We start from the raw sequence: 22,690 nt of genomic DNA on the forward strand, positions 1-22,690 counted from the left end.
GTATTCTCCCAGCACTCTCTCCACTGAATGTGACTTGAACAAAGGGCTTGGGGGTGGTGGGAAAGGAGGGTATCGTGGTACAACTAGCTTTGGAAATGTGAGACGTCCACCTTATGAAGCATGGTAGCCTATTAAAGTCTGAGAAAATCTGCAATTAAATTCAGGTCTGTTTTGGATTATCTGAGCATTTCCGAAGCCAGCTTCACCACGGAACTCCATTCCCCTCTAGGCCGTGCATTCTGTGGGCTACATTTAGATAAGCAAGAACACTAGCTCAGACACAGGTCCTCAAAGGCTTTCTCTGCCACTTGACAGCTTTGAGAATTTGGGTAAGTCACTTACCCTCTCAGAGTCCTGGTTTCCTCATCTGAATTATGTAGAAAAGAAATCTAGCTCTGCCAGCCGGCCCTTGGCTTCACCACCCCGCCAAGGAGCGAGCCTGAAAAACCCACACTGGTGGGCCCCAAGCGGGATACCCCCCCACCAGTTGCCGCCGGTCACCTCAATGCCGGAGTAGAGCAGGGTTCCGAGTCTGTGGAAGACATCATCTTGGTCCTGCCTGCCCAACCCACTCTCTGACCTTGCTAGTCTCTCAGGGTCTGAGACGCTGACCTTCACTGCTCAGCTACGGGCTCCAGAGACTCTACTTTCTCTATACGTGTCCAGCTGAGTAAACCTAGGATGCTGTTACACCTGATGGGAGTGAGGAGTGGGCGGGCAGGGCACCAGAGTAAGAGCACCTCTGGGGCCTCAGGCAGAGTGAAACTGTAACCAGCAGGGGATGAGTGAATTTGGCACAAACTGGGCTGCTGCATGGTAGGGAAACCCCCAGCTGAAGAAGAAGAGGAGGTGGCTTGACCAGGCCGTGATTGGGGAACCAATGAATTTTGTCTACCTGACTCACATTGGCTCTAGGGAGATGGGGGTTGGAGATGGACTGGCCATGACAGGTGCAGTTCAGGAGCAGATCAGATTCAAGGGAGAGCAAGACAGGCTGTGGAGCAATTCTAGGGGCTTGTAGCTCCAATAGGAATGGTTCTGCTTGTATGTCCAAGCTTCACTCTGTCCAGCCCAGAAGACATGCTGCCCCTACCAGTTTCCCTCCTAGAATCAGTGACCCCAGGGCTCCTCTTTTCCCTATCTAATAGTGCCTCAAAAGGCTTGGGCGCTGGACTCCCTCGTTCTCCCTCTGGCTGTAGCCCTCCTGGAGATGGGATCAAGGCAGCAGGACTGACCAAGTGACTACTCGTTAGCCAGAGAAGTTCAGCTGAAGCCCTGAACACTCTCAGATCTGAGGGAGGAGTTTTTCTTGGACTTGGAATGTGATTCCCTTCTCCTGAATGACAGCCTAGGTGCCATATGCTTTTAAACTCTTAACCTGGAACTCCTTAAATATGGTCGGTAGGGTGAGATGACCAAAGCTGAAGCTGGCTTTGCTGAGATGCTGCCTACCTCCCTGCCCTTCTCTTTCCTCCTGGAATGAACTGAAGCAGATGTCAAGCAGGGACTGGGAGGGTGACCCTGGCTAGTTTACTCTTTCTCTTTAGATGTCAGACTTTAAACACACAGTGCCTCAATATGTCCTCTGCCAATACCAGGGTCTTTCTCTAGGTAGGCCTCTAACCCTATGTTTCTGTAGCATTGCTGGCTCCCTATGATCTTTCCTTTTTTTAAATTAATAAAAAAAATTAATTAAAAAAAGAAAATAAATCTATCTCTCATCATATTTTGAAGACATAGTATGTACTCAGTAAAGACTTGCCTCCTTCCCTTCGCAATCCATGGTAGTATAAATCTTTCTGTGTCGCACCAAGTGTTCCAACATCCTCTCTCATGTGACCACTTTCTTTTTCCAGTCTCATCTCCCAGTAACAGGGAGAAGTGCTAACGCTCTTTTAAAGCCAGACTCTCTAGAATGTAAACTTACTAGCTGTGGGACTTAAGACCAGTTACCTACCTTCTCTGTGCCCAAGTGTTCCCACCTGGAAAATGGGGCTAATAATGGTAACTGCTTCATAGGGTTGTGAAGATTAAAGGTTAATATTGATAAAGCACTCAGAATAACATCTGGCATAAGGTAAGTGCTCAATAATCTCATTAAAGCTACTAGGAGTTTTATTTTCTAATCATACACTATACTCCAGACATACTTGGCTCTTGGCTACACAAAGATACCTGATGCTTTCCCATGTCCATGTCTTTGCTCTTGCTGACCTCTTCACCTGGAGTGTCCTTCTTCACCTGTTCAACCTGGTAAAATCCTATGTATTATTCCAGGCCCAACCATGAATGCTACCTTCTTGATGAAGGCTTTCCAGATTTCCCCTAACCTGGTATCTTCCTCTTTTATTTATTTTTTTTGCAGTACGCGGGCCTCTCACTATTATGGCCTCTCCTCTCCCGTTGCGGAGCACAGGCTCCGGACATGCAGGCTCAGCGGCCATGGCTCACGGGCCCAGCCACTCCGCGGCATGTGGGATCTTCCCGGACCGGGGCATGAACCCGCGTCCCCTGCATCGGCAGGCAGACGCTCAACCACTGCGCCACCAGGGAAGCCTGGTATCTTCCTCTTTGAAGGAATCCCCTCAGGGCTTTGTAGCTCTCTCCTGGCTCTTATGTTCAACTTTGTATGCAATGAGTTTTATACTCCTGGAGGAGCAATACACACACGCACGCACACACACACACACACACACACACACACACACACACACACACACATGCAGCACCCAGCAGTGTGATCAAGCAGGGAAAACTTCAGGCTGGGAACCAGGAAACCTGGGCTCTGGTCCCAGACCAACCACTCTATAATCTTGGGTAAGTCACTTCATTGAGATTTGGTTTCCTTTCTTAAAACAGCGGGTTGGATTAGATGAGATCCGAAGCCTCTTCTATCTCTACCCTTCTGTAAGTCTAGTGTACACTCCTTGGACTGCCATATACATGCCTGTGGGATTTCCAGTGACTAGAGGAACAAAGTTTGATCCAGAAATATCTGGTCACAAACCCTTGATTGCATTGTTTTTAAAAGCAAAAGACTGAACAATCCAAATAAATAAAGTGTGGCATATAATGGAATAGTAAGCGGCTGTAACAACAACAACAACATAGAATAAGGAAGCTTACCATGTGCTGAGAAGGAGAAAGCTTTAGGATGCATTAAGTGAAAAAAAAGGCAAGATACAGAACAGTGTTTGTAGTCTGCTACGTGTTGTATAATAAAGGGAGAGAAGTAATAAAACTATGTATTTGATTTTGTTTATACATGCCTAAAGAGACACTAGACAGGTATCTCTTTTAGAGAGGTGCCCCGTTAGAGCACATAGAAATTTAAAAAGTGGTTACCTATGGGGAATGGAGGTGGGGCTATGAGGTGAGTGGGGACAGGGTGAGAGTGAGAATTTCAATGCATACCTTTCAGTACCATTTGGATTATTTAAGAATGTGAATGTATTGCCTACGCAAAGAAAAAGCTAAAGTTAAAAGAGAAACCTCTGATGGCGACAGTATTTTTAAACAAAAACATATATTTATCTTGTTGATTTTCAGTTTTCAGTGAGGCTAGGGAAGAACTAAGGAATGATTTACTAATTGATTGCTGCAGCTTTGTACTGGGGTATGAATCCCTGTGGCAATGTTGTCATCGGAAAGGTGAAACTTTGGCAGTTGAGATATTCCTGGAGTTTTCTTCTCAAGCCAGCCACATTGATTCTCCAGTTCATACCACCTGATACAGGTGCTCAGAAACCAGAGGCCTCCATCTGTCCGGGATGTGGCCAGTGATTGTGTGAAAGGCCCCCAACTACAGCATCAGCATCCTATTCTTTCTGGAGGATCTGGGAGAATTCAGTTGAGGAGGAGGACAGGGGCAGCCTAGCAAATTCTCAGATCCTCTTGGAGGGCAAATTAACAGAAGAATGACTGGAGAAGGCTCTGATTAGCACCTACATTGCCAACAGCTAAGACACAATTCAGAGAATGCATTCGGATAATTTTCCCAGCCTTCCCTAGAATCTACCCCTCAGATAGCATAAATCTTCCCACCAAATGGGTAAAATCCCCAGTTCTTCTCAGATTCAGTTAGCCCAGTGCCTTAAGAAACTTAGACCTAAAAATATTTTTGTTCCTACCAGAGCCCTGTAGCAATTAGAAATCCAATATATGATTTTCTCAGCTTGCCTTGGTCTAAGGTCCTCTTTGGAGAGAATCCTGAGAGTGTAAATTACTTGCAGCTGAGACAGGCCCATACTTACCCAGCAGGTATTGTATCAAACCCCAGCACTCCCACTCAGCTGCTCCTGGGAAGGCCTCAGAAGAGATTTTCAAAGCAGACTTCATAAAAACAAACACTCCCACCTCTACCCCCATCTCCTGTCCCTTTCGAAAAACAAACAATACTGCTCTGTTCACCAAACACAGGGGGATTTTCTGTTTAAAGTATTTTTTCTTATTCCATATTGGCAGCACTTATTAAGGAGCAGATGACTTTCAAGTTGGGTGAACTTTGAAACATAAGCACATAAGAATCCAGGTGCTTAAATTTTTTTCAAACTTAGACACATCCTTACAGCCCTGAAAAGTATCTTTTTAAAGTTTTATTAAAACTATGTCAGTTTAAAAAAAAAAAAAGGGTGCCTTTGACCACATCTCGAGTCATTATGTTTGCTTTTAAAGCTTGTAGTAAAATGACTAAAATCCTATTTCCCTTTTCAAACTTTTGGAAACAGCTTTGGTGTCAGATGGACCTGAGTTTGAATTCTGTTTTCATCAGAATTCAAGACCTGTAAGACCTCAGGCAACTGACCCAATCTCTTTGCCTCAGTTTCCTCATCAATAAAATGGTGATAATTATGGTACGTACCACATAGATTAGCTGTGAGGATTAAATAAATACATGTAAAGCACTTAGAGTGCCTACATATATATGTAGTAAAAATAATAATATCAAAACAATAACCAAAAATTATTATACATTGCATCTCATTTGGGGAAAATGCTTATTAACTGAAATTTAGCAAATATTTCCTCATTTTTGTGAGTCTTTAAGGGCCCACATTTCAGTCTTAAATAAAGGCTTATTATTAAAATTGAACACTTGCTTCCTCTAACCTGTGTGTAAAAGAAAGAACCCAAGAGAAGAGACCAGCCTGCAAACCATGAGAAGCAAGCAAAGACAGAATTTCATCGCCTCTATGGCAAATGTTCAAATAGTCTTAGTGTTTTTGTCATCCTCTGAGAATGAGGTGTAAAGTTTTGGCTGTGACCACACATCCCCACCCACTCAGTATCTGAGGACAGAGGATGGGAAATGAGGAAACCCCAATGTCAGAAGTATGACTAGAGGACAAGATCCAATCACTCAATCCAGACAGAAGAGTTTCCCTTCAGACCAGCTACATGTTAAACTTCTCCGACCTCTGTGAGGGAGTGGTTTTTCTCTCTGTTTCTCTTTGCTCCTCACCCATCAGCCTATGAATTTTTGCAATTTCTTGAATGAATTCTAGGCATGAATCTAGCCCACTTCTGGAATCCTTTACATAGGCCAGCAAAGTATGTCAAATTGGCGTGGGTGGGTGGTTTATTTTGAGGCAATGGCAAGATGTCATTGCCAAGGTCGTCTTTGGACTTCCAAAAGAATGATACCAGTCATGAAAACATTAGCCATGCCTGCCTTCTGCTCTCAAAAAGCATCTGGCTTGCTGTCCACAGATACCGAGGCCATTGTGATGGAGGCACTATGGGAAGCCTGGGGGTTGGAAATGACCTCACTTTGGAGTTCTTGCTTTGTGGCATTTTCCAAATTCTAGGTGCTTTTCTTCTGTTTTCCCAAACCTAAATAGTCAGAATGCCAATGACTGAGGTCCCCATTGACAATGTCAGAAACAGGGTTGTCCAATAGAATTGTAAGGTGAGCCTCATATATAATTTTAAAATTTTGCAATAGTTTTACTTGAAAAAAATAAAATAGAAATGGTGAAAATAATTTTTTAAATGTTTTATTTAATCCATTATACCCAAGATAATATCATTGCAATGTATAATTGACATTTTACAAATTGAGGTATTTCACATTCTTTTTTTCTAAACTAAGTCTTTGAATTTGGTGTGCATATAGAGTTCATAAAATTTACAGTTAGAACAAGTAGTTTCAAATACCCAAGTTGTTCTAAACATACTTAAAAATTGTCTAATAACTAAAGCAAGATCAATTTTAAAATTTGTTAATTAAAATTAAAAATTCAGGTTTTCTGTCACTCCAGCCACATTTCAACTGCTCACTACCAGATGTGGCCTGGTGGCTACGGTATTGGATTATGCAGGTTGGGACAATGAAAAAAGTACACGTTGTTATAGGGAGAGCCATCACACTCTGAGCTTTCCCCCTCCTCATTCTCAACTGCTACTTACTAAAGGGAGATTCCAGAAAATTCTTTTTAAAAATTTCTACTTTGGTTTCAACAATAAGAACTCAGATCACTTTTATATTTCTGTAGTGGAATAATGAGAATCAAGCTGCCTGAAAATATGCAAGTGGAATAATTAGCTTATATCTGAGAGGTAAATTGTGATAAACCCTTTCGCAAGAGGAGCATGTAGGAAAGTTTTTTTTTTTTTTAACTTTATTTTCTTTATTTTTTTGGCCGCACTGGGTCTTAGTTACGGCACACGGGATCTTTACTGAGGCACAAGGGGTCTTTCGCTGCGGTGCACAGTCTCTTCATTGAGGCGCTGGGGCTTCTCTCTAGTTGTGGAGTGCGGGCTCCAGGACACATGGGCTCTGTAGTTTGCGGCACGTGGGCTCTCTCATTGAGGCTCGCAATCTCAGTAGTTGTGGCGCACGGGCTTAGTTGCCTCACGGCATGTGGGATCTTAGTTCCCTGAACAGGGATTGAACCCGAGTCCCCTGCATTGAAAGGCGGATTCTTTACCATTGGACCACCCGGGAAGTCCCGGAAAGTTATAAAGAACATGCAAAAGTCCGTTTACCTGATGTGACAAGTGGTTTGTTGGTTATGAAAAAATGATGTTAAATGACGAACTAATAAAAAAAAGATTTTCAATCTTGAGTTGCATTTTTAAAATTGAGATGAAATTCACATAACATAAAGTTATCCATTTTAAAGCAACCATTTCAGTGGTATTTAATATATTCAATATGTTATGCAATTACCGCCTCTATCTAAACATTTTCATGACTCCAAAATAAAACCCCATACTCATTAAGCAGTTATACCCCATTCTCACCCAGCCCCTCACTCCAGCCCCTGGCAACCACAATCTGTTTTCTATCTCTATGGATCTACCCATTCTGGATACTTCATATAAATGGAATCATACAATATGTGACTTTTGTGTTTGGCTTTTTTCACATTATGCTGTGTACATATGCTAAGTGTACAATGTACTAATACATTGTAGAATGTATCAGTGCTTTGTTCCTTTCATGGCTGAGTAGTATTCCATTGTATATACCTATCACAGTTTGTTTATCCATCAATGGATGGACATTTGCGTTGTTTCCGCCTTTTGGCTCTTGTGAAGAGTGCTACTATGAACATTTGTGCACGTGTTCTGAGTACCTGTTTTCAGTTCTTTTGGGAATATAGATAGGAGTGGAATTGCTGTATTGTATGGTAATTCTATTTAACTTTTTGAAGGACTGCCAAACTGTTTTCCACAGCAGCTGTACCACTTTGTATTCCCACCAACAGTGCTTGAGGATTCCAATCCCTCCACATTCTTGCCAATACTAGTTATTTTCTGCTGTTCCCCCAGTTTTGTTGACATATAATTGACATACAGTACTGTATAGGTTTAAGGTATACAGCATAATGATTTGACTTACATTTATTGTGAAACGATTACAAGTTTAGTTAACATCCATCGTCTCCTATAGATACAAAATAAAAGAAAAACAATTTTTTCCTTATGATAAGAACTCTTAGGATTTACTGTCTCAGCAACTTTCACATATATCATAGAGCAGTGTTAACTGTTGTCTTTGTGTTGTACATTATTTATCTTATAACTGGAAATGTGTACCTCTTGACTATGTTGTCCACCCTCCCCTCCACCCCCAACATCTCTGGTAACCACAAATCTGATCTCTTCCATTTTCTTGTTTTACTTTTTTTTTTTTTAATTAAAGCTACCCTAGTGGGTTGCATTTCCCTAATGACTAATGATATTGAACATATTTTCACGTGTTTGTTGATTGCTTGAATATTTTCTTTGGAGAAAATTCTATTCAACTCTTTTGCCTATTTTTGAATGGGGTTGTCTTTTTGTTGTTGAGTTGTGAGTTCTTTATATATTCTGAATACTAAATCCTTATCAGATGTATGATTTGCAAATATTTTCTCCTATTCTGTATATTTTTTCACTTTCTTGATACTGTCTTTTGATGGACAAAAGTTTTAAATTTTGATGAAGTCCAATTTGTCCATTTTTGTTGTTGTTCATGTTTTTGGTGTCATATCTAATGATTCATTGCCTAATCCTTGGAGCACATTTCAAAAGAAAACTAAAATTATAGCTGTATATCTGGAAAAAGACAAAGTTTTGTTTTACTTGAAACATAAATTTATATTCACCTGTTAATCTGTTGAAAAACAAAGTGTTTCTCTGAACATGTTTACTGAGTGAAAGGTCACTTCTCTTTTGCAAAAGCCACAGCTATTTGATACACATTTTTGTCTTCTTTTAAGTTGATTAAGAACTTAGAGACACCTGCAAAGCAACCTATCTCCTAATTTTTCAAGGTTTTTATAATTTCCACCCTTTCTAATTTTTTACTGTTAGCTTGACCATGCATAATTTGATGGCAATATTTTTAGCCTTTCTTGAGACATTTCAAAAATACTCATATTTAATTGGTGTATGTAATGCTTAATTATAATAAGCATAATTATTAGGTATAATAAGTATAACTGGCATAAACAAATTTGGGGACAAACACATCTGCCTTGGTAAATATATAACACAACTGGTAGGAGCTGAAATACACAGATGTAGAAGAGTATAGTCTACCAGCAGAGTATGTTTGTTGTGCCTTAGACATCAGTATGCTTACAACACAGAGCGAGTGAACAGTGTCATCCAACAAGTGGGCTAAGTGAAGAATCATTAAGAGAACGTCTACTCTACTATTCCAGAGGTTTACATTCAGAATTACTTTAAGAATTTTAAAAAACCTGTGGTAACATATACATAATATTTACCATTTTAACCATTTTAAAATGTACAGTTCAATGGCATTAGTTCAGTCACACTGTTGTGCAACCATCACCACCACCCATCCCTAGAACTTTTTTTCATCTTGCAAAGAGAATTACTTTTTAATAATTAATATGCAATGCCCAGGCATACAGCTCTGATATACTAGCTTCCGAGTAGATATCATTGGCACTTAGTAGCTGTGTAAACTTGGACAACTCAACCTACCCATGTCTCAGTTTTCTCATTTGTAAAATGGGGTTGATATCTACCTCACAGAACTGACAAAAGGACAAGATAGTATGGCATTTGCTAAAACACTTTAAAAACTGTTAAGCATTTTATAGTTGCTACTTATGATCATTATTATTGTTAACAGAAAAATTTGAAGAAACTTTATAGAAAGCTGAGACTATTCTGACCATGTTACAAATATTATTTCTAAATATTTACATTACCATATAGTCAGATTGATCATCATACATATGTTTTACTTGCTTATTGATTGACCGTACCCCCTATTACAATGGAAGATTCATGAAGGCAGTGATTTTTTACTGTTTTGCCCACTGCTCTATTTCAGAGCCTAGAACAGATTAAGGCATACATATTTCTTGAATAATTGAAAGAATGAATTATTTTATTCAGCAGTGTGTTATTGGTGCTCAAAACGTATTCATTCATGGTAATGACAGTTTAAACATGTAAGTCTTTAGGTGTCCCCAGTGCAAAATTAATGTGTAAATCACCAAATGGAACATTTCTAATATGAGGAGACTTCCCAGACTAGTTCAAGGTTAAAAGGAAGTCAGGTTTAAGAATATTAGAAATGAAAAAAGTTATTCAAGTTTTCAAAATGTGTCCTGATTTTAAAATTTTAGAGTACTATTATTATAATAAAAGATGGACTTTCTTTTTTTTTCTTAATTTTTATTGTGGTAAAATATACATAACTTAGCATTTATAATCTGAATTATTATTTTAGTTATTATAAAATATTGGCTATATTCCCCACGTTCTACAATATATCCTTAGCTTATTTTATACATAATAGTTTGTATGTATATGGGTATTAATTGTGTTAATATAACCAAGGAAATAGTTAAAGTACCATTCTCTCTTTTCTAAATAAAACAGGTAGTGGCAGACAACACTATTGCTCATTCATATCTGATTTCAAGTGTAGCCACATGACTTGCTTTGGCAAATGAAATGTGAGTGGAGGAAACCTTGTGTCATTTCTGGGCAGAAGTATTTAGTTGCTGATACTTAACCCTCCATTACATTCTTCCCTTGCAATGGATATTGTGGGAGTACCCATTGACATGAAGGTACCATAGTATTAAAGTATTCTGGAACGTTGAGCTGACACTTGGAAGACAGGTTCCCCGGAGAGTCTCCTGGAACCACAGTTGACTTTGTATAAGCAACAAATTAGTTTTTGTTGATTTGGAAAGTGCATATTATACTGAGATTTGGGAACTAGGTGTTATCGTAACACAGTCTATGGTGTTATCATAACAGTCTATAGTGACTAATGCATGTTGACAAGATTTTCCCCTAAATTTTAAATGGAAAGTTAAAATAACTATTTATATCTCTAAAATTTTGTAATAAAGTATTATTTCTATGGGAGACAAAGCCATATATACTCACATGGTTTTAAAAATGGAGAGTAGAATGTTACAGACAGGAAACCAAGGAGTTTAACGTTCCTTTAAATCAACCTTGATTCTAATGTGAGGATAAACTTCAGCAAAGTTGCTTCTGAGATATTTGGGAATAATCCTTTTGAGTTACCATCATTATTGCCTAAAGTTTTTTCTTTTTCTAGATTCTTTCTTTCCACGGAGATATGTGTCTTCTCCAATAATCTCTCCAGATTTAGACTTTTTTTTGACTTGTTAATTTTTCTTGGTCAGTGATACACTGGGGTCTCCTGGTGATGCTTCCCCCCGCCCCCTGCTCCCCCAACCAAAAGGTAAGAATTTGAAATTGCTAGTCAGGTATTTATAGTGAAACTCTGAATCCTTGTCTTTCACATGTTTGGAATACTTACTGCCACTTTACTAAAGTATCTTGCTAAAGTTATGAGTGGCTTTCCTTTTTGAAGGAAAATTTTAAAACTAAGTGGGAGTGGAATGGGGTAGGGGAGGTGACTCATGCATCAAATGCAGATTTATTCCAGTACTGTTATCTGTGATAAAGGAAGCAGTTAAGAGTCACAATTTCAGACTAACATTGAAAGAATTTAAACAGGCATTTCTCAGTACTGCCATTGTTTTCTTTGGTATTTCATTAACACTGTAGGTGGGGAGGTGCTGGGGGCTCTGGCACAAAATAAGTGAAAGGGAAACAACTTTTATTTCTAGTGGGTTTCCGGCATTACCTAACAAGGGCAGCCACATACGTGTTGATTCTGTTCAACAAATATTTTTTGAGTACCTTTTAAATGCCTGCTATGTACTAGCAGTGAACAGAGAACCCTGCCTTTCGAGAGTTCACCAGGCTGTGTTGATCAACCTTGTGAGAAAAATATTAAATCATTTGCCTTCCTCAATTTTTTTTCATATAGATCAAATATAAACTTTGGTCAAACATTCAAACTGATGACGAAAGCCTAAAAGGAAGAATCATCTTCACTTTGTGGAGACGATTTTGTTTAGTTTTATTTTAAACTATTCATGAAAAATACATACAAAAATATAAATCCATCATGTCTACTGATTTGAGACATAAGCACGATCCTAGCTATTTGACTGTCTATTATCATCATCATTATTTATTTTTTGAAAAAATTTTTATTCAGGTATTGAGGGTCATATCTTTAGGAGAAAAGCCTTAGGGCTTTTTTTTTTTTTAACAACGGAGAAGGCCCCTCTTCCCTCTGAAGGCTTACAGTGCCGCTTTGGGCACTTACAGAGCACGGAGAAAGTCAGTTTCTCCAGGCTGTTTCAAAGAGCGTTTCTATTCGTGGTCCTGGTGATGACACCATCTTTTCTCCTCAACAGTGGCAGTTCCAGAATTTCTACATAGCTTCGGGTATTGCCAGGGTAGGCAAGCTCGTTGAGAATCGGCTCTAGCACTTGCCAAGTCTCCAGGAAACGTCCCGTGTCCATCTCACGGTACATGGGTAGGGGGAGAACTCAAGCCCTCAGGCCATCGCGTCCCCACTTCCTAGGTGTGGCTCGGGAAGGGCACCCGAATCAGGCTAAAGTGAGCCGGCGTTAGGGCAAGAGAGGCAAGAGTTGCGCGAACCACTTGTAGGGCCTATTACCAGCTACCCCGAGGGAAAGGGTGAAAAATCACTCATAAAGGAGGAAAATCTTGACTTCACCGAGGAACAACCGCCTTCCCTCCATCGCCCAGGTTTCCCATGGAGAGGTCACCACCGGTCTTCATCAGGCTGGTCAGAACCTATAAGGCAACACCACCTAGAACTAAAACTAAACCACCAAACGACTCTCCAAAGCCTCCCTCAACACGCTCTCTCCATTGCGTTCCAAACGCAAACATCGGGGGCAAAAGGAGGCTGCACGAGTCACGTAGAAAATTAGGCTGCCCTTTTCCATGGCGATAATCGAATTAGCCTCAAATTAAACATGAAATTGGCCCTTGCCGGCCGTGGGGACAAAGCCCCCATTGTCCCTTGGCTCGGACAGCGCGGCGGCGGTGCCCACCCTGCCCAGGCCAGCCCCGGCCAGTCCCCGCGGCAGGGGACAAGGTCGGCGCTGGGCCAGGGCAGAGGCTCCGCGGGGAAAGCGTGGACGCGCCCGAGGCTCGGGTCGCGCGCGGAGCAGGCGCCGGGTGGGCGGCTGCGGGACTCACGGCGAGCGCGGAGGGCTGGCGGGAGTGGGAAACCGAGGAGGGAGGAGCGCGGCAGAGCGGAGGAGGGTGTGCGGGAGAGAGCGTGTGTCCGCGCGCGCGTGTGCGCGAACCCGGCGCCTGCCCGCGTCCGCGCGCTCCCTCTCCCCGCCCCTCGCCCCCTCCCTGCAGCTCCCTCCCCTCCTCCCCCCGCCCCATGCTCCCGCCCAACCCCCGGAATCAGTGCAGCTGTTGCCGAGCAGGCTGCGGATTCCTCCAGTCCCTCCCTCTGCCGCCTCTCCGCCCGGAGCGAGCGCGCAGCCCCGCGCAGCAGCGCCCACCGGTCCCGTCCTGTGAGCCCCGGCCCCAGCCGCGGACAGCCCCGCGGAGTCGCCTCCCGGCCCACCCGCCCGGCCGCCGAGGAGCGGGAGGAGGACGGGAACCCGGCGCCCCCACCCCCCTATCCGCGGGAGGTAGGTTGGGGGCCTGAGGCAGGAAGATGCCAACTCACTGGGGCTGTCTCCCGGGCTGGCTCCTGGGTGGCGGGAGGAGGGGCGCGGGCCCAGGCCGGGAGGACGCGGCTGTCCCGTCGTTGCCCTGCGCCCGGGGAGCGGGGTGGGGGCGGGGAAGCTGTAGAGCCCGGGCAGTGGAGGCGCGGGGAGCCGGGTCTCTCCAGTGGCTTCTGAGTACGCGGGCTGTGCGGGGCGGGGGGCGGCGGGCGGTGGGCTCCGCAGTGAGGCGGTCGCAGAGCAGCCGTGCGCACCGCGGCCGCCCAGCCTCATCCCTGGACGCATTGGGTCCGATTCCTTCCCCGCCTCCGCCGCCTCCTCCCTCCAGCCGGGCGCAGCGGCCCCCGGCGCGGGGGTGGTTGCGAAGTGGGCAGACGGGAGGGTGTATTTTCGGGTGCCCTCTCTCTAGCCCCGGCTGGTGGCGAGCGGGGGCGGTGTTGACAGGGCCGGGCTCTGCGCGTAACGGTACGGGGGATGCGGCCAGGCGTGGTCCCGGCTGCGCCGCGCTGCAGCTGAAACGGAGGCGGCGTCCCGGCGCCCCCACCCCCGCCCATCCTCGCGCCCGCCCCCCGCCCTCCCTGCCGTCCCCGCTCTCCCAGGGCTGGGCGGGAGCCGCCTCGGGTCGCGGAGACGCCGCTGCGCCCGCCCTTCAGCTCCTGCCACCCTCTCTTCAACAGGTTTGTGCCAGCGCGGGGACCCTCCGGGCTTGCCTTTGGGGAAGTGGGCTGGAAGCCCCTCTGGTCATCAGCCCTCACACCACGCCCGCGGCCCTCTTTTTGGGGGGAGCCTTCCCTTTGTTTTTGTGATAGGAAAGATGCCAAGTGCCTGCCGTCAGATGGGGAGGGGGAGTGTTGTGGGCATCGGTACACAAACCGTGTCTGTTATTTTTCCAGTCAAAAGCTGGGCCAGATAGTAAGTGAGGAGAGGGCGAGTATGGGGGTGCTTCGGCGAAGGAGAAAAATGGATTCGGTGGGGTTTATCTGGACGGGGATGTGATTTTTTTGGCAAAATGGATGGCTCACGGTGCCCTCGCCGTGATGCAGCACAATGCAGCAGTATCGCAGCCTCCCCTGGTTCTCGCTGGCGGGGCTTGGCAAGGCCACTCGGCGCCTGCGGCCCCCGCCGGGCCCCACCCGGGCCCAGGGCTGCCCTTGGCCGAGACCCGGAGCTGCTTCTACCTTGTCATGCAGCTTCAGCTGGATGTGGCGTCGGGAGGACCAGGTCACCTAGTTGTGAGGGGGGGAGTCTTCTCTTTGGGTAACCCCCTCCTGCCTAGTCTGTTGGGCCCTGCTGGGATGAAGGGGTGTCCTGCAGTGCTCATGCGGGCAGAGGTAGTCGGCCTGCGGCTGCGGACCGGAATCTGATCTCCGACTAAGGGACCTGAGCCGTAGGGAGGGGCTGGCGGGAGGACTGGGCCCAGTGGTGTGCGGAGGCAGTGGTGCAGTCTGTATTGGGAGTCGCAGCGTATTTTCACCCGTAATCCGTAAACCACAGCCCAACTCTCCATCTATTTCATCATATGTGAAAGTTGATGTTTATTATTTGGTGCTTTACAGCTACGACATTACGGTACCTCTGTCTTTGATCAATACTAAGAGTATGAATTTTTCCTGTAGGAAACCATTTTTTGAAATAAAACCATTGATATATTTTAGTTCATATGTCCCTGAGACATTTTAAAAAATATTAACATTCAGTAAATTGTTTTAAAAAGAACTTATATATGTTTCTGATGGCTGGTAAATGATTTCTTTAACCTGTATTTGCTTTGTTTTCATCGTTTGCGTTTTCTGTAATAGAATACAATTACATATTCGGACTCTTTATTAAGGATTATTTGGTAAATGTGTCATGGTTGATGGTAAATTGGTATTCAGATTGGCTTTGATAGCCAAGTTAAGTCTCCAGTCATGAATAATGGGATTGTGGTGGTAACTGACTGCATTTGTTTGTTTATATGTATGTGTAGTTTTTATATACATATATTTTGCAGATGTGGCTGGGGAGGGGATTGTGAAGGGCAGACCACCAGGGCCTGTGTAGCTGGTATCTGGTCAGAAGGAGATGTTCCAACATCCTCATCTATTTAGTCTGGGGTAGTACCCGAGGAATTTCCCTTCTAAATGCCACTTCTACAATTCAATGTGGGATGGTAAATGGGATACATTTCAGATTTCACCCCAGGCTCTTCTAGAATGTATAGGTGAAAAAGGGGATTTCAGTATGTTAACTGGAAGGGAAGATCAGTGTTTCAAAGCAAGGTGTGTCTGCTTTTATTTTTTAAATCTCTAATGAGCCCAGGTTAGTGGCATTTGATTTTATGTGGCTCTGCAGGATAGAATTGGCTGCAGAGTGTGTGGTTTATGTGCATTATTTTCAGTAATAGAGGGCCATTAAAATGTAGAATTTTTTAGATTTGGGCTAAACCTTTGTGCTGGTTGTATAAAATCATGTTGCATTCTGATGTTTGGGAGTATTCCTTCCATGGATTATCCAGATATTTTGGATTTACTGTGTTGTAAGAAAATACCCTGTGTTGATGTCACAGGAGGTTTAGCTGTTCTGACTTACCAGGTGCAGAATTCTGTTAGGTTAAGCTCTTTGTAACTCTGTTTTCTCTGGATGGACCAAAACCTTCATCAGAGAGAATGAATGAGAAGTACTGGGGCAGTGCAGAAACTGCTGTCACTTGGATGTCTTCTGATGTGCAGGCTTTCGGTAAAGAGCATCTCTCAGATGAGAGTAGTAACAACTGTCTGTGATGTTGCAGGAGCAAGTGACAAGACCTCACTCTACTAGTGACACATCCTTAGCAGAGACTTGGCATTGGCAGAGTTTCCTTGGAAGAGTATGTGAGTGGTTATTTTGTCTTGCTGTATGAAAGTATGACTTTACATGTAGAAGTACTATTTTGAGATGGGAGGATTTTACTACTTCTAAACAAATATAGGCCTGATGTGTGGAAATTATTCGGTGTGGTTTTTGTTGAGATAATAAGCTTTTCGTTTTAACAGCATATTCTTAGAGAGATTTTAAAGCCCAACATACATATTTTTTACATGCAGTGATGGGATGCTCCTTTAATTATGTGGGGCCCCCCCACCAACATCTGCATGATAATCAGGCCTTAATTAATGTTTTGTGAATATCTTTATAGTAGTCCTGGTTTCTTCCTTTGAGACTTTTGGGAATGTAAACCGTTCTTCCATAAGGAAAGGGCTAACCCCCCTGCTGGAAAAGCTATTTCTCTAGGTCTGTGCAGGTGAGTAAAACCTCTCCTGGAGTTCTCTTGTAAGTTTTCAGTCTTTGCTGTTTCTCAAAGCACCTTTTCTTTGCAAAAGACCTAGTTTAGTACTCTTGATTTTTTTCTGATAACAAGTGTCCTGTATCCAAGTTTTTATAGTGTAGGAATAACGTCATCAATCTCTACTTTGGGGGAAAATGAAACGGTCTCAATTAGATACTCTCATATTTCTATTTTTAAACATCACCAGAGAAGGCATTTTCATAATGTCTCTTGCTACCATAGTGAGGTGAGGTTCGTGGACCAGCAACATCAGGACAGGATCACTTACCAAGTGGGAGCTTGTTGTATATGTAAATTCTTAGAGGCTCAGTCCTTTCCAATCAAAATTTGCATTTTAACATGACCCCTAAGTGGTCTGTATGGACATTAAACTGAGAAACTGCTGTACTCTTTCAGCTAAAAGACCTCCATATCAAAATGTTCTTACTAGTATCTTTTGTCTTTTGCGGAAGTATCAGCATATTTTTTCCCCTTACATCACTAAGAAATTGATGCGTGCATTGTAAGTTATTAATACAGAAATATTAAATAAATATTTAATTTAAAGTTCTATAATCTTCAGGTGGAAGACCTTTATTTACTGTGTTTATTTAGATTAATCATTTTTTTATGTTCTTTGCTAAAACACCTCTAAAGTTGAAAAAACAATCTCCCCCCCACCCCAGAAGAAGGCTTTAGTTTTCAGATAGCAGAACTGGAGTCTAGGAAGCTAAACCCCTGACCATAGGGTCCCCTCTACTACCTCTGCTCTCCTCTGGCATCTTGTTCTCTGTCATCAGCTATTTTTCCTGGTGTATTCAATATCCTGACCTTCTGGTCCCTTTTTTTCCCTTAAAGTTGTTTTTTATTAAGTGATTTGTGTATACAAAACAATGCTCATAAAAGATATGTTACAGAATCACAAATCAATGAACACTCAGGCAGCCACCACTTAGTTCAAGAAGAAGAGCCTATTATACATTCAGAGTCTCCTCTGTGTCCCTCTGTCATCCCATCTGAAGCAACCACGGTCCTGAATTTTGTGTTTATCATTCCCTTGCTCTTCTTTATGGGCTATCCTCTTAAAAATTCTTATTTATTTTATATGTTTCAGAACTTTATATAAATGAAATTACACTTTACGTATTTTTCTGTGACTTGTCCTTTCAGATTAACATATTCCTGAGACTCATTCATTTTGTTGCTGTAGTTCATTCATTTTCACTGCTGTGTAGTATTCCACCATGGCTTATTTATTCTTTCTACTGTAGATGGAGATTTAGATTGGTTTTAGTTTTTTGTTTTTCTTTTGCTATTATAAAAGGGCTGCTATGAATGGGTCTTCTACATGTCTCTTATTATGTATGTGGGGATACATGCACATGCACACAAACATATTATTTGTTTTTCTCTCTCTCAGGAATGAAATTTGCTGGCTCATAGGGTATATGCATCATCAACCATACTAGATAATGCCAAACCTTATAGATAATGCCAAAGAGATTGTATTGATTATATTCCTACTAGAAGTGTACAGATGTTATAGTTTTTCCACAACCTTGCCAAACTTCAAAATGTTGTCCAGTCATATTTGTGAAATGTTATCTCATTGTGCTTTTTATTTGCAATTTCCCTGATTATTGAGATTAAGTATATATTTATAGTATTGATCTTTTGGGTTCCCTCTTCTGTTAAGTCCTTGTTTAGTCTTTTGTCTGTATGTCTTTTAGATATTTTTCTTATTGATTGATTTAATGTAGATTGCCTAATAATCCCTTGTGGATTATATGTGTTGCAAAAACTACCTCCCAGTTTGTGCTTTTTTTTAAAAAAAACTCTTTGTGATTTATTTTGATCAGTCACTCGTAATTTCAGTAGAGTCATAATCAAGTTTTTGTCCTTTAAGGTCTGTAAGGATGATTATGTTGTTGCAGAAAATTTTTTCCTTGGTTTGGAAAGAGCTTGGGTTTTAGAGTCAAACAGATCTGGGCTCAAATCCTAATGCTATTGTATACCAGCGATGTGGTCACATCTAGGTCCTTGGGTTAGTTCATTACTCTTGGAATCATGATTTCCTCATCAGTAAAGTTGAAATAATAATACTTCCTCATACAGTTGTGAGATAGCAGTGTACAGTGCTAGGCACATAGTAGGCGTTCAGCGGATAACAGTTCCATTCCTTTCTCTTTGGACTGCCCAAGCTATACAAGCCACTGACCCCTCTTGGAGTGCTTTCTTAAAACTACCTTAACATTTTTATGTCAAAAGAGCTGTTATTCTTTTATTTTAAAAAATTCTGTGTTACCAGTGGAATTTTTATATTGATTAACAGAGGCTGCTCAAGACCACTTAGTGGAGACCCTTTGTCAGTTCATTTTCCTGTTCTTGAAAGTAGTATAATTATAGTTCTTTTACCAAGAAACATTTATATGAATGTTATTCCTTTGCTGCTACTCTAAGATTACTTTGCAATATGGTTTTTAATGTAGTAAATAACTTTTGGGTACCTCCTGTAGCCAAGGCTTGTCATTGGGTTAGGATGATGGTGGTGTGGGCTGGCTTAAAGCTGAATAAGAATTAGCTCCTGAATCCAAGGACTTTATACTCCTAATGTATAGAATATACTCTATATGTACACGGAAGATAAAGATCTTTTACTGACCAGGTGTGTGACTTCAGCAAGCCATTAATCTTTCTGGTCTCATATCTGATTTATCAAATGAAAAACTTAGATGAAACCCTAGTGGGGGTTAAAACCTGGCACATGGGCACCACTCCCCGTGTCCCTGGAGGCATAGAAAATTAATCAGGGCACTCTTTCTGCAGAGCTGAAATGGGGCCCCAGGAACACCCTCAATACAGTGTTTGAGTCAGGAACTGCCAACTGATCGGATCTTAGGTTTCAAGATCCCGTACACCTAAAATTCTGTGGTGGTATTTGAGTAACACAACGCTTCGGCAGTTGTTCAAAACACAGTGGAACAGGAAGAAACTAGAAGCAAGGAGACAGGAAAGAGGTGATGGTGAAGGTCCAGAGATTAAGGGAGCAAGTGATGGTGGAGGCTGAGAGAATGAGGAGGAGGGGAGAGGTGGGAGAAAGGTGGTGAAGACCCAATCCTTTGCTGACAGTTTGCAGGGTGACTGGATGGGAGTGGTCCTGAGTGGATGAGGAGCTAAAATAAAGGGTTCAGGTTCGAATAACGACAAAGAGCATGGTTGTCACCATGATGACGGAAGTAGACAGGTTAAGGGGAAGAGTGGATATCTGGTTGGGAAGAGAATCAGTTTTGTGTTTAAACATGTTGAATTTGAGGTTCTGGCAGAACCCTTCGTGGAGATAATGCTCACGAAGTTGAAGGAGACAGGTCAGGACTAGGGTGGCTGAGGAGAGGCTGCTGGGTGCAGGAGTCCCGAGCCTTAGGCTCTGGAATTACTCCACCTTGTCGCTCCATGCACTGGCTAATTGACCTTGGGCAAGCTGCGTTGACCTCTCTGTGAGCCTCAGTATCTTCATCTGCAAAATGGTGGTATGACAGTTTCTGTCACAAAGGATTATGAACGCTAAGTGGGATAATCCAGTGCCATCACAATACGTTTTAACTATCATAAAACGTGGAATTTTTGCTTAGTTTGTCTCACTTTTATGCTTCCTTTCAAATAATTTGATTTATTCAGAAAAGATACATTCCAGTAAACAATACCATCATGCAGATAAATAATGCTAAGTCTATATTAAACTTGTCCCTATGTCTAATTAGTAGGAAAAGCAAACATGATTAATACTTATTTTTAATAAATGAGAAAACGCCAAAACCCTAGTGCTTAGGGAAAGGATAGGAACAGTTTGTAAAAGAAGATAGCATAGAAGCCAATAACCGTATTCAGTTGTTCAAACCCACCAGTAATATGAAATAAGAACTAAAACAATTAGATTAACTTTCCACTTAAATTGGTAGGTAATGCTCTCTGGGATGCTGTGAGTTTGGGCCTCTGCATCACCTGTTGGGAGAATATTTGGATTAATACAAACTGAGTGGAAAACAGGGGGTCCTGTATATATAACAGAAAACTTAAATGTTTATGCCTTTTGGGCTGAAATTCCCCTTGTAGTTCTGTAATCTAAAGAAAGAATTAAAAGTAAGGACAGACTTTTAGGCAGGGATTTTCTTAGCAATATTAATAGTGGAAAAGCAAACGTGGCATAGTCAAATAAATTATGGCACAGGCATAGTATGGAATTCAATGTACTGCTTAAAATAACGGTTAGAGTATTACTGAAAAGGGAAAATGCTAACAATATAATATTCAGTGGAAATATCTGTATGCAAAGCTGTACAATATGGTATAACTCCAGTTTTGTTATATTAAAGACTGGAAGGAAATACATTAAAATATTAATGGTTTGCTTTGGATGGTGGGTTGATGGGTGATTTCCTTTCTTATATGAAAGGAAATTCCTATGACTTAATGTTTCTCATTTGGAGTTTTGAAATATTTTACAAATAGAGAAGAGTACAGTAAATAATATAATAGACTACTATGAGGATCATTTTTTAAGTAATAAAAAAAGCAATCAACCATTTAGTTTTAAAAAAAGAAATGAAAAAGTAAGCCTGGCCAATTGTAGATTATCGTTAGGGGATGGTTTAAGATTCCCAAGGGTTGTCATATCTGTCCTCTGCACTTATCTAGAGCAGTGAGAAAACATCAGCATCTGTAAGTCACCTTCTGAAGGGTGTGGATCTGAGAGGGGTAGAGCATTCAGATGTAATGGAATGATAGCTTGACACCACTAAAGAGTGGGGAAGAACAGGTTTCTTTATTGTTTCCAAACTGCACACTTGTGTGATGAGAGCAGTGGAATTCTGTGACATATTAGTTCTCACTTGTAGAAGCCCAAACACTGCTGCTGGAACTAATTTTGTAACCATTAGACCATCAGGTTTCATTGGTATTGGTCAGAAATGTAGATAAAATTACAAGTGAAATACCATATGCTAACACATATATATGGAATCTAAAAAAAAAAAAAGGTTCTAAAGAACCTAGGGGCAGGACAGGAATAAAGACTCAGATGTAGAGAATGGACTTGAGGACACGGAGAGCAGGAAGGGTAAGCTGGGACGAAGTTAGAGAGTGGCATGGACATATATACGCTACCAAATGTAAAATAGATAGCTAGTGGGAAGCAGCCGCATAGCGCAGGGAGATCAGCTCGGTGCTTTGTGACCACCTAGAGGGGTGGGATAGGGAGGGTGGGAGGGAGGGAGACGCAAGAGGGAAGAGATATGGGAACATATGTATATGTATAACTGATTCACTTTGTTATAAAGCAGAAACTAACACACCATTCATTGTAAAGCAATTATACTCCAATGAAGATGTTAAAAAAAAAATTCTGAGTGAAAATTTTAAAATAAAAATAACTCCAGATTTAGATTACTTCCAATTAATGGTTTCTCAGCATTTGGGAATATTCAGGCTAAGAGTGGGAGGAATGAATTTTAATTTCTTATGAAAAATTCTTATATGTTATATATGACATTTATGTATGCATATAATGATATCTATTTTATCTATCACATAAATGAGAAAGAGAGATGTGTGTGATTGAGAAAGCTCTACCATGAAGGGAGACAAAGGGCTATTTTAAGACTTTTTAAGTGGGGAATTTTATAGAGATAGTATTTTGAAGGAAGGTGAATCCCAGGAATGAGTCACTTTGTCCTTAGCCGGTGAAGGAAATGTTTGAGAGGAAATAGTACTTTCTGTTTTATGGTCCACGTCCTCAACTGTATTGGTACTTTGTAAAATGTAGGCTTATAAAAATGAACTAAGTTACCTTTCAGGAATTTTGTATTTTTTTCTGCCATGA

The 22,690-nt window shown here is 41.9% G+C and overlaps 1 protein-coding gene and 1 pseudogene across 3 annotated transcripts in view; both read left to right on the plus strand.

Moving 5' to 3' along the window:
- Positions 1 to 798: 798 nt before the first annotated feature.
- Positions 799 to 1,080, plus strand: LOC116764716 (annotated as a pseudogene).
- Positions 1,081 to 13,262: 12,182 nt separating this feature from the next.
- SPTBN1 (spectrin beta, non-erythrocytic 1) overlaps positions 13,263 to 22,690 on the plus strand; it is a 199,221-nt gene continuing 189,793 nt past the window's right edge. For 2 of the 3 annotated variants that reach the window (XM_032652749.1, XM_032652752.1), the window contains exon 1: positions 13,263 to 13,493. The gene's annotated coding sequence lies outside the window, so the exon portion shown is untranslated. Of the gene's footprint in view, positions 13,494 to 14,137; positions 14,207 to 22,690 lie in introns of those variants that run through there. The other variant, XM_032652750.1, reaches the window with a different exon arrangement.

The sequence above is a fragment of the Phocoena sinus genome, chromosome 13, assembly GCF_008692025.1.
Source record: "Phocoena sinus isolate mPhoSin1 chromosome 13, mPhoSin1.pri, whole genome shotgun sequence".
NCBI lineage: Eukaryota > Metazoa > Chordata > Mammalia > Artiodactyla > Phocoenidae > Phocoena > Phocoena sinus.